The sequence below is a fragment of the Dreissena polymorpha genome, chromosome 16 (genome assembly GCF_020536995.1).
Source record: "Dreissena polymorpha isolate Duluth1 chromosome 16, UMN_Dpol_1.0, whole genome shotgun sequence".
Taxonomy (NCBI): Eukaryota; Metazoa; Mollusca; class Bivalvia; order Myida; family Dreissenidae; genus Dreissena; species Dreissena polymorpha.
The window spans coordinates 3,686,516-3,699,826 of NC_068370.1; positions in this window are offsets into that span (position 1 = coordinate 3,686,516).

The following is a 13,311-nucleotide window of genomic DNA, read 5'->3' on the forward strand; positions in this document are numbered from 1 at the left end:
GCATTTATGAAACATCGATATATTGTTAAATTTGAACTAAATCATCTGATATATTGACTAGTGTTGTGTTCGACTGTACCTAATATTAAAGACCATGTGTATTGCTTCAAAAGCTGTCGAAACAAGAATTTGTTTGGATTTAAAAAGGAATACGTGTATAAAGTTACGATACATTTTAATCCAAATTATATGAAGAGAATAGAAGGTAATGCTTGATATGATTGTAATATGTCGGGCGAAGCTTACTTGTTTTGCAAAAAAAAAAAACTTTTTGCAATACATTTTTTTTATTTTGGATTTGTATCACATAATAATTTTGATAGAAATAGGCAAGCAAGCTGTCTGTTGAAATTACGCGAGATAACGTGCGCATTCAGAAATCAGTATGCTTTGGATGAACATAATAAATATTATTGCGCTTGATTTAGCGTTATGTGCAGTTTTTTCTGCATATGATCTGCTCACTCTATATCCAATACCACGATATATATAGAGACAGCGACAATAATCGAAACACTTTTTGGAGACGACAACACGCCTTAAATTCATAACCCATGTATTTAGAGTCACAGTGTAGTTAAAATATTATATTACACCGTTTACTTTTTATTGATCTACAAAAAAACATTTTTTTATATCATTAATTCGGCATAGAAATATGGATTGGTTTATCCACCAGTCCAAACAATTGATCGTTCACGTTTCTTAATGCTAACATTCAGTCCTTTCATGATCACTATGCAATTTTGCATTAAATTGACAAGTGCTTTCAGCGTATTTGATTGCTTACTGCAATCATGAAATATTTATTGACATTCTGCTCATTTGACTTTTTGGTACTGAACATAGGTGGCTTTTTACGGTCTCGTTAATCTGTATGTGTAATCACTGCGTTATCATATTACAAGAAACCAATAAGAAAAGTTTCAGCGCAAATTATATACAGGGAAACACATCTGGCACATGTCCGAAAATTTCCGAGAGGTACACAACATTTGTCGAAACAACACTATAAGCGTACAAGCATGCTTTACTTACAGTGCATTCCGCAGAGAGATGTATTCGTTAAGAATATGAAAACTGAAAAACTACGGACTCTTGAACGTTAACCCACTTTTTAAGTGCGCGATACTGGCGTGTTTATACTTGCATGCATGTGTACATGTATATGTTCGTGCGCGTGTCTGCGTTTTTGTTTACTGAATATTTGTGTAATTTGCATTCGCGTGTGTAAGTGTGCGTATGACGATTGTGCGAGTGAGTGTTGTCAAGATGCGAACCATAACTTCTGAAATAAAAGTAAAGTTATTAAAGACATTATGAACAACGGAGTTTCTTTTTACTTTAATTGAAACCGATTTATTTGGACATTTAGAGTTGTTTCAGCATAAATTCGTGAAAATATTGCACACAAAAATAAGGGGTTCGTTTCCAGGTGACAATTGACACAAACTATCTCAAACTGTTAAAAAGAGTAAAAGGTATGAAAAATATTCATAGATGGATACAGGCCCTTGATTTACCGGCGATGCGGGGTGGGTTGTGGGGAGGGGTGGGGGGCAGAGGATGCGTGTTATCCCCAGCTTGCCCAAAAACTGAAAATATTTACTAACTATACTACCAGTTTTTATCGATGACTCATTTAAAACTAGACATAATTAATTATTTTATATTCGTCTTAACTATCCTCGACCTCTAACAACATTCGTCGATCAAATGATAGAGTTATTAAAGACATTCTGAACAACGGAGTTTTTTTTTTAAATACTTTTATTGAAACCGATTTATTTTGAGATTTAGAGTTGTTTCAGCATAAATTCGTGAAAATATTGCACACAAAAATATGGGGTTCTTTTCCATTTGGCAATTGACACAAACAATCTCAAACTGTTAAAAAGATTTAAAAGTATTTTGCGTTAAAAACATTCATAGATGGATTCAGACCCTTGAGTTACCGGCGATGCTGAGGGCGTGGATTGGGGGTGGGGGTGGGGATGGGCAGAGGGTGCTAGCCCAAAAACATTGCACTGTAAATACAAATGTAATTTAAATAAGAAATCCAGTTTGAACATATTTACTATACTAAACCACCTTCATCTTGAATTAATCAGTATTACCACAGTAGAGGCATGTGACTTTAGACTCCAAAGCTGACTTTCAGCCATTATCTCCATACGCGTTAAAGGGACCGTCAGCCTCGATTGACGAAAAAAGAAAAGTTCTGAAATACATGTACCGTACTTTTTACAATAATTAGTTTATATTGATTAAAATATTACGACTGGTATATTACATTACTTGAAAAAAGTTGTTAAGTTTTCATATTTTAGTTAACTATAAATAACGCAAATAGATTGATCATCATCGTCACGTGGTAAACCTAGGAATGAAAATTGTGCTTGGGTAGTGAATTGTGTATATTTTATATACAAAATGATCAATCTACTCGCGATATTTTTGGTGTGTATATCGTTATGTCACCTATTTTCGCGATGTACGTTGTATTTTACATCGCGAAATTTTATTACCGAATATACTAAAAATATGAACTTTTTTTCAAGTAATGTAATATACCAGTCGTGATATTTTAATCAATATAAACTAAAAAATGTAAAAAAAAATACGGTATTTTAGAACTTTTCTTTTTTCGTCAATTGCGGTTGACGGTCCCTTTTATGGCATATACTGCATTCACAAGTAGAATATGTCTCGATCTGATAGGATATCCACTTCGTAATTATTTTCATGGTATTAAAATCCCTGCTAGTTATACGTACTGAAACTTTTTATTCACCGTTTGCAGTCGAACATGTTTAAGGAAATTAAAGAAATAAAACTATATGTAATTACAATAATATTTCAAAAGATCATTATCACGTGATAAAAAATAGAGGCGATGGTTTGATATCACTGTTTGTTAATAAATCGAGTAAACGTTATTAAATGTAATCGTACTAGAGGTAAATTTGAATAAATTGGTGTCGTTTTTAAAAGGGTAAACAGGAGACACCTGATTAAATTATTGACGTCAGAAAAACCGCTGTTCACTAAAATACTTTCACATTCTTTTCGTGGACATGCACTTCCTTCGCCACTTTACAACTTAAATCTGTTGAGTCTTTACATCACTGAATTGGACGTCTGAATGCTAAACAGTTACTGAAATATTGATCAACTGTGAGAATTATACATTACTAAAAGCAGATCTAATATTTCTTTGATCGGAATAAAATCCCATCGAATGGCCGTGAGTAAACCCCCTACAATAATAGAAGTGAAATCATAATAAACATATACAATGTATAACATTTTACAAAATCCTAATTTCCTGTTTTATAGTCTAAAAACTTAAATTGTTGTTCATCAAAAGGCTTGTGTTCGACCGACTGAAATAGAATGGTCATCGCATATTTGCATTTGAAGTAACGAACACAGTGTATACGTTTAGTTAGGCAATGCGCGGTTGGGCTTTCGGTTTTGTAGCTTTCTCGGAGTGGAATATGCGAATTCATCAGAATATGGAATTCTCCGCGCGTATGCTATAGTACTCATTGTGATGCATGTTATTTGTATAGATATGTACAAGTATATTTTTCTTGTCACGCATTTCACAATGTTAAGTGCTTTATAGTTGGTAAGCACTTATCTCTTTAAATTATTGTCAAACATTCATGATATTTTACAGCTATAATTCATACATGTTTTTCATCACAGCCTTATATATCAAAATTATTATTTAATGTAAATTAGAGTTAATACGATATTAATAACGCAGATTGTAAGTACTCTACTTAAGGTTAGCTAACAAGTGGTGACATTTATCGAGTTAAAATCCTTAAAATGGACTTGCTATGCAATTATTATTGTGAATTCATGCAGAGGCCAGCGGGGCTTATGTCATATCCTGTGTCCTTCGTGCGTGCGTGTGTCCGTGCGTTAACTTTTTCTTTAAACATCTTCTTCTCCTAAACTACTGGTACAATTCTGATGAAATTTCTCAGGAATGTTCCTTAAATGAACTTCTTTCAAATTTGTTCAAATTATGCCCCTGGGGTCGAATTTGACCCTGCCCCGGGGGTCACAAAATTAAACATATGCTTATATAGGGTCTATTTTGTGAAAACTTTACAAAACTTCTCGTCGATAACCATTGGGCCTAGGGCTACACAATTTGGTATGTAGTGACATGGAATAGTTCTCTTCTTAGTTTGTTAAAATTATGCCCCTGGGGTCAAATTTGAAACTGCCCCGGGGGTCACACAATTGAATATATGCTTATAAAGGGCTTATTTTGTGAAAACTTTAAAAATATACTTGTCCATAACCATTGGGCCTAGGGCTACCAAATGTTGTATGTAGTGACATTTTATATTTCTATTCCAAGTTTATTCAAATAATGCCCCTAGGGTCAAATTTGACCCTGCCCCGGGGGGTCACAAAATTGAACAAAAACTTATAAGGCCTTTTTTGTGAAAAATCTTCCTGTCCATAACCATCGGGCCTAGGGCTACACAATTTGGTATGTAGTGAAATTGTATAGTCCTCTACTTAGTTTGTTCAAATTATGCCCCAGGGGTCAAATTTGACCCTGCCCTGGGGGCCATAAAATTGATTATATGCTTATATAGTGCCTATTTTGTGAAAACTTTAAAAATCTGCTTGTCCTTAACCATAAGGCATAGGGCTACCAAATTTGGTATGTAGTGACATCTAATAGTTCTCTAACAAGTTTGTTCAAATTATGCCCCTTGGGTCAAATTTGACCCTGCCCGGGGGTCACAAAACTGAACATACGCTTATATGGGGCCTGTTTTGTGAAAATTTTAAAATCCATTGTCCATTACCATTGGGCCTAGGGCTACCAAATTTGGTATGTAGTGACATCTAATAAACCTCTACCAAATTTGTTCAAATAATGCCTCTGGGGTCAACTTTGACCCTGCCCCAGTGGGTCACAAAATTGAATAAACGCTTATAAAGCGCCTATTTTGTGAAATCTTAAAAAATCTTCTTGTCGAAAATCAGTCGGATTATGGCTACTAAATTTGGTATGCTGTAACATCTTATAGTCCTCTACCAAGTTCGTTCAAATTATGCCCTTTGGGTCAAATTTGACCCTGACCCGCGGGTCACAAAATTGAACATTATATATGCTTATATCTTTCTTATTTTGTGCAAACTTTTAAAATAGTCTTGTCCTTAACTCTAGGACCTAGGGCTACCACATTTTGTACGTAGTAAGATATAGTAGTCCTCTACAAAGTTTGCTCAAATTATGCCCCTGGGATTAAATTTGACCCAGCCCTGGGGGTCACAAAAGTGTACATGTGCTTAAATAGGGCCTATATTTAAGTATTTGCACATGCCGAAAATTATCTATTCATCGGCAAGAAGCCAATGTGTTTGTGAATGCAGCATCCGTTGTATGTAGAAAGCAATCGTTTGATGTCGTTAGGGATTTGATTGGATGGAAATAAAGTCGTCACATATGCGCAAAACATCGATTTGCTTTTAAATACTCCATGTCTGTCTTATAAATGTCCTAACGTTTCCAAATGGGTTGTGTATGCCCAATATAGTTGTAATCGCACAACACTGTCCGGGTTTTTAAATAAAACGATATACAATGTATGTATAAAAAAGGAAACAAACTCACCATGTAGTATTTTCAATCTATTTTAAAAACATACAGTTCTTAACGCCACCTTGGAAGTTGCATTGGCTTATTTATTATTGCATCTCAAACAAGAGGTGGCTCACCGGAATTACGGCCATGCAGGGGAGAACAATTGTAATAACAGTACACTTTGATGCATATTTACATCTATTATGAAAACTGAATGGAAATTGTGATATTTGACCTTAATGTTTGACATTGACCATTTCTCTATGACAATGTGTATTTCATGTTACCCAGATGATCTAGAACAACTGTGGTAAGTTGTATAACTGTTTTTGGAGATACACATCAAGACAGAAAAAAAACTCCTATATAAAAGGGGACTTTTCAATTTGAAAAAATCCATTACGCCGTTTTTTACAAATGTTTTGCGTTGAAATGTGACGTGCATCATCCTCTTGTCCATATATGCACTCATACCAAGTTTCAATTAAAACTGCCAAAGAGGATCAGGCATGTTGCTCACGGAACAAACATGTGTTTTAATGTTAAAAAGGACTATGATTCCGTTATTTGGAAAAAAAGGATTGTTACAGCGTTTGACATGCATCATCTTCTTATACATATACGCATAACATAGTGCAGTAAAATCGGCCCAAGCAGTTCCGAGATATGGCTCCAGACACAAAAATGTTCTGGACAAACGAAAGGCGATAGAAGAACGTATGGACAGACGGAGGGACAACGACAAAACAACATAACTTTGCCAAAGGCGGGAGATAAAACAGCACAAACCAGAATATAAGTATTAAAACGTTACTGCTATTTTACTTTGGATGAAATTTGTAAAACTATTAACAGTTGGAGTTATCACGTGACGAACAAAATGGTGACGTCCATGCCGAGACAGCAATTTTTAGCAGATATTTGTACTCTTTTATACTTTTATTAATTGTTAAAATGTCGCTCACTTCCCGGATATATCAGCAAGAAATGTGTTAAGCGTTTAGATCGAAGTTATATTCCATCTACATCTCGACTTTACTCGCTGCGAAATATATTAGAGGGTCATAAAATTACAGCTCCCGCTGACTGTTAAGACGTTCACGTGCAGTTTTGAGTTGCTTTTTCAAGCAGATAACTGATTGTATAGATGTTATTGGTTACTTTACTTATGCGATACATTTAATGTTCTATGAGTGATAAGGACTTGTTTTAATGTATAGGCAAATGACTTTAAACATTTATACCACATGCAAAAACAAAAAATAATTGCTTTAAATTTAAAAACATTCATTACAAGTACTACTTTAGCAAACAATAACGTGTATCACGATAATAATTAATTTACTAGTCAAAGTTAAAAAGCTGTACATGGATTCCCCACACGACTATCGAGTGTCAATTTCTGTCACAATAACTTGAAGCTTTTCCTCGATCTATGATTGTAGATTTACTTTCCCTCAATCATAAATCACATGCATTACCTTGTGATTTTTTGAAAATCACGGATAAAGTCCGTGTTATGTTTTTATCCAATACTTTAACCAAATAACATCAACATTAACAAAATGTATAAGCTCTTATGCATATAATTGCTTAACAGCCAAATGAACAAAACAACAACAGAAGTGTATGGATGATAATAATAATAATAAAAATTAGGTTATGGTAAATAATAACAAATAAATAACTGATTCATAACAGCCCGCCTCCCCCTAGCTGGCTGTCGAGTTATTTTTTTTTCATGATAAGCCTACTGCAAATTTTCACCCATGAAAGGGCCCTCAGAGCACTTTCCCTCAATTCAAAAGAGCAGATGTGTTTAAGTGTCCCTGGTGAACAAGGTGATTGGAGCTGATTTACTCTTCAGTGGAGATTCAATGTTTTTATCGCCTTGTACACACAGATCAGAAAAGAAACCCTGTGATCCCGAATGATTCATCTATCGGTGGTTGATGTACAACACGTCTTTTGATTGGCCAATGAAAGAGAAGCAGCAAATGGGGGCAACTGATACAGGAGGTCGTAGGTCTGAAAATTGATGACGTTAATAATTTGTTTTAACAAAAACCCACACAAATAATGTTGGTCGCAAGTAGAGATGTTATATGATTAATCGTCATTAATTTGAACCGTACAGTTTCTGTGTCTAAGTCTAAGGCCCATAACTTCGCCAAAATGAACCAGAACGAAACTCTTGTAGATAGACTCCCACACCAAATATTAGGTCACTATCTTAAAGCGTTTTGAAAAGACCGAAAAATGAATAACCGGACGGACGGACTGACAGATCGACTGTTTTATTCCACCCTACCGGGGGTGGGCGGGGGTCGAAACAGCTCAAAATCTTAAATAGTTGCGTAAAATCCCCCGGAGAACGGTTATTATAGATAGTGTAGTCAAAAGCCTATAACTTCGCCAAAACTCAATGGACCGGAAAATTTCACACTTCATCGGTAGGTCATGAAGGTAGACTCACATACAAAAAATTAGCTAAAATTACGCGTTGCGTAAATGACCTCCGGAAAACGGTTATTGTAGAGAAAATAGTCTAATTTCGAAGTTGTAGACAATTGTGATGGTTTCTTTATCTGTGTTGGTGATGGTGAAAGTCAAAATGTTAAATATATGATTAACATTTTATAAGGAATTTACTGTGAAACTCAAAGAGAAAATACTATTATGGTTATATGTCAGTCGGACTTTAAGATACATTTTTTTTTAAGGTTTTGATCTTCAAAGTTTGCGTTCCTTCTCCATAAACGACATTTATTTATAAAATCTAAAGCTTAAACATTGGTGTGAATTTCACCCAATGTTTAAAGCTTTAGACTTTGGAAAGGTGCTGATTTACTTGTTATATTCCATAACTTTATATAACAAAATAAGTTGTTAAAGCATTAAAATTAGCCTTGAAAAGTACCTTATTCAAAAAATAAACCTCCCTGGTTACCCCCTCGACCACCTTCAAGTCAAAATTCATGCGAAAGGCCCTGTATTTAAAATATAGACGTACGGTTAGAGAAATTTCACTTTGCATTAGGAAAACACACTTTCAAAATTATGTTTATAGTAATTCCATTGTCAATTGTTCTTTCCATCCGTCTGTCCTGCTCCTGCTTAAACTCTTAAAGTGCTGATGGGTCTCTCCTCTATAACCCCTGGTCAGATTTTAATTAAACAACATTTGAATGAACCTTGGATGACCCTTTTAATCGTTTTGGTGCATTGCATATAAAGGTCATTGGAGCTAACAATAATTTTAAAACATCAAAACTTAAAAAATCTTCTCTACAACCACAAGAATTAGGGCCTTAATATTTGGTTTGAAGCATTATCAAGTTGTCTTTTTCTGTGTTTCTTCGAATCAATCCCTGGGGTTCAAACTGGCCACGACCTAGTCCTCCGTAGATTATTTACACGTATAAAGTAGATTACTTAGACATATTCTTATCTGTAAGAGTCAATGGTTTGATATTCGGTATGTAATATTGTATAGTTTTCCTATCCAAAGTTTCTTCAAATAAAGCCTGTGGGGTCCAAATTTGCCCCGCCCTAGTTGTCACTTTTATGTGTATTTTGGAAAACGTTTTGAAAATCTATTAAACCGCAAGGTTTGATATTTTTCCTTTGTAATTGCATGACAGACCTTTAACAATCTTGTTCAAATCATGCCTTGAAACTGGTCATCCCCAGGGGTCGAAATATGTATTGAGACTTATATAGCTAATTGCTTATAAAATCTATGAAACCTCAAGGGTAACAACATTTATATATATTTACATAGTTATATGTATTGTACCAAGTCTACCAAATCATGCCTATGTGGTCAAAATTGGCCATGCGCAAGGGTCACACAATATTCAAGAGCTCTGCGTCGGAGACATATGCCCCCCCCCCCCCCTTAAACAGGGCCGTGACACAGGATTTTCTTCATTAAAACTGACCATAGGAGTAAATCTTATCATATAAGTGTGACTTAGCCACTTAAATAAGTTTTTAGCTGACACAGAATTATGCACATCTGTTAAATCATCGTTAAAATAAATGGGTTGGAAATATTATAGTATTATAACTTGGGGTCATCTACTGTCCAGGGCAAATGCACGTGGGAAGTATCAAGCCAATCGGTCAATTATTTGACGAGTTATTGATCGGGAACGATTTTCACACATTATGTGACAGTGACCTTATCCTTTGACCGAGTGACCCAAAGTTCAATAGGGTCATCTACTATCCAAGGCAAAAGCACGTGGGATGTATCAAGCCAATCGGTCAATTCTTTGACGAGTTATTGATCGGAAACGATTTTCACTCTAAATGTGACAGTGACCTTATCCTTTGACCGAGTGACCAAAAGTTCAATAGGGTCATCTACTGTCTAAGGCTAATGCACATGTGAAATATCAAGTCCACCGATCGATTCGTTGACGAGTTGTTGATCGCAAACTATTTCACACTTATTGTGGAGAGTGACCTTGACCTTTGACCTACTGACCCCAATTTCAATAGGGGTCATCTACTGTCCAAGACCAATGCATATTTGAACCATCAAGCCAATCGGTCAATTCGTTGACGAGTTATTAATCGAAAACGAACTGGTGTACCGACAGACAGATCTATCGACCATCCGACCAACCTACCGACCGACCGACCGACATCCAGCAAAAGAATATACCCCCTCTTCTCAAAGGGAGGGCATACAAATATATGTAGACTCAAACAGAACATAACTAATAAATTCTTCTCTTGAACCACATGAGTCATGGATTGACATTTGGTGTTGAACATCGTATTGTGTTCATGCAATTTAATGCAATTGCGCAGATTTTGCAAAATATTTGTAATTTGGGTATACCTGTATATCATTGCAAAAGATCGCTTACCATCGCGAAACTGAGCGTGGTGTAGACAGGTGACGCCTGACGTTCGTGTTTTAATAATAAGTTTGTGTACACCCTAATTAGATTACATGCTGCAATGGCAGCCATGGCTAGATTTCAATGCTGATATATTAACATGTGTGTAATACAAGCATCAAAATATTATTTATTTATCAGTTTTCGCGGTATAGGACAATACATGTGCTGCATTAAATTGGTATAATTTCATGCCAAGAGGCATAAAAAATGTGCATAAATGAATAGGGGAACATATGGTGAACATATACATAGATACATATATATGATCCCACATCCAACTTTATGAGGGATAGTATATTTAATGAATGCCGTTATTCAAACACGGATGTTCAATAGCCCTGAAGTTGCCGTATATGTTATTTTAAGAATGATAATTTTAAGAATATTTACATGCCTTATTTCACATGTGACATGCGGCAACTAATTACTATACCGTGTTTATATAGCTTTAAGGGATGATGCATGTCAGCGTGTATTTGTAAAATATGAATTTCAGATCATTTTTCCATAATTAAACTCTAGCCTGCAATCGAGAAACTCTGTCATCAAGAACAGAAAAATCCATTGCTGTAAAGTCATTTGAGCCACAGAAATAATCGGACTGCAGAACCTGTATTAACCTGGAAAAGATTAAGACCATGTCCGTAAGCAAAAAAACAACGGAAGTATATAATCATGGGAGACAATGAACTCCAGCGTGTGGACTTTTCACTTACCTAGGCAGCGTCGTGTCACTAACAGGCAGTTCTGACGCAGATATCAAAGCCAGAATCGGAAAAGTAAGATATGATTTCAAAACTTTAAGATCAGTCTGGAAATCAACATCTCTCTCTTTCCACATAAATCACTTTTTTCAGCAACTTCAAATCTGTCCTACGCTATCAGTATCAGTATTTATGCAAAGATATGCAAAGACAATTTATCTGCGAAAGATTTGGGTTTATATAATTTGTTATGCACACAAGTCAAATATTAAGTTTGAACACAGTATAATCACAGTATAATCCACAGGGCACACATCATTATCTTCAAACGTAAAATGTCCTAACAACTTGGGTGGGTTTACCTAACACACACAGTCTAGGTCCGGCATCCTTTTAATAACTCCTGGAGAAAAACCTGGATATTAATGTATAGTGTGCCTATGGTTATTGTTTGTTGCGATCCGCTTTTATGATATTTTCTGCTGTTTAAAGAAAGTCTCTTCTTAGCAAAAATCAGTTTCGGAGGAAAGTGTCGTTCTTGATTAGCCTGCGCCTACTGCACAGGCTAATCTGGGACGACCCTTTACGCACATGCATTTAACCCCATTTTCACATATCGTCGCTGTCGTTCTCAAACCTCGTAGCTCCAAAATTTTCAAAATATTTTTTTCGTCTTTTCCGAATATATGAAGTCTGGCGCGTGTTTTGTGCTATATCTCGTAGCTCTACGCCAATCAGAGCCCTTGAAAAAGCCACGTGACGTGACGAAATGTTGTAGAATGATTGTTGGCTTTTTTCCCGGCGAAAAGCCGTAGCGACGCCATTTCACCTATTGGTACGTCGTTTCGTTTGGACAAATTCGACAAAAACGTTTTTATAAAAAAATTATTTGCAACTACGAGGTTTCCTATAAAAAAAAATTAGACGGTTTTTTCTCTCTCCTGAAAAGTTGGCATTTTGTAGCTACGAGGTTTGAGAACGACAGCGACGATAACACGGTCCATATATGTTAAATGTTTATCCCATCATCAGACGTGCATTGTCGAAATAAACCACTGTGGAATAAATTTACCTTTATTTCAGCAGTGCTGAAATATAGCTGTCACGCGCGGCGAAGAATGTTCATATTACTCGGAATCAACTATAAAGTAATCATTTTTAGTAAAATCGAATCAGATTTAACAAAACAAACAATTTGATACCAAGATATAATATAGTTTTTACACATAATGCAACTCAAAAAGCAAATAAACATTATTTACAAATATTAAGTGCGCGTACTCGTGACGTCATTATTAATACGTCATACGACACAATGCATGTTGTTTCACGCTAAAGATGCAGTTGTTTAGTGTCTTTTTTTTTTCATTATTTCATAAAAATCGGGGACGTAGAGGTATGATAAACGAAAAACAGGTTGGTTACTGATATTTGTGTAATGTATTAGGCTCGACACGATTAAAATAATGAAACAATGTTTGCTTAAAATATCTTTGGGATTTTCCGTCTAGTTCGATTTTCCTATTATATGTTTAAAGAAATAATTTACGACTAAGAAAATTGATGGGATAAATCGAATACTAGGTCGGTGCCGAATAAAGCAAAGTTTATCTTGCTCGGCACGAAAATCTGAACCACTCGCCAAGGCTCGTGGTTCAGATTTTCTAAGCCTCGCAAAATAAACTTTGCTTTATTCGGCACCGACCTAGTATTCTCTATGTCTCAGGTGACATATGGTGTCTTTTCAGTTGTGAATTGTTGGTTAATTTACTGTGGTAAGTTAACGAAACTCAATGGTCAGGTGACCGCACAGTAACCATCGTTTATACTAAGAAAAAATTACGGCGGAAACATAACCATGTAAATACCTGCGGTTATCAAATTACTTCGGTTAATAGTAATGAAATTATCAGTATTGCGAAAGCAACAGTGAGGACCGGTCGACATGAGGATAACACTTGGCTGTTGTGTTCCTGGGCTTTGCATAGGATCATTTTGTATTGTCTTTTGGTAGTTTTGAATACTAATGTTGCTATATCCGAAGCCATGAGGACGACCACGA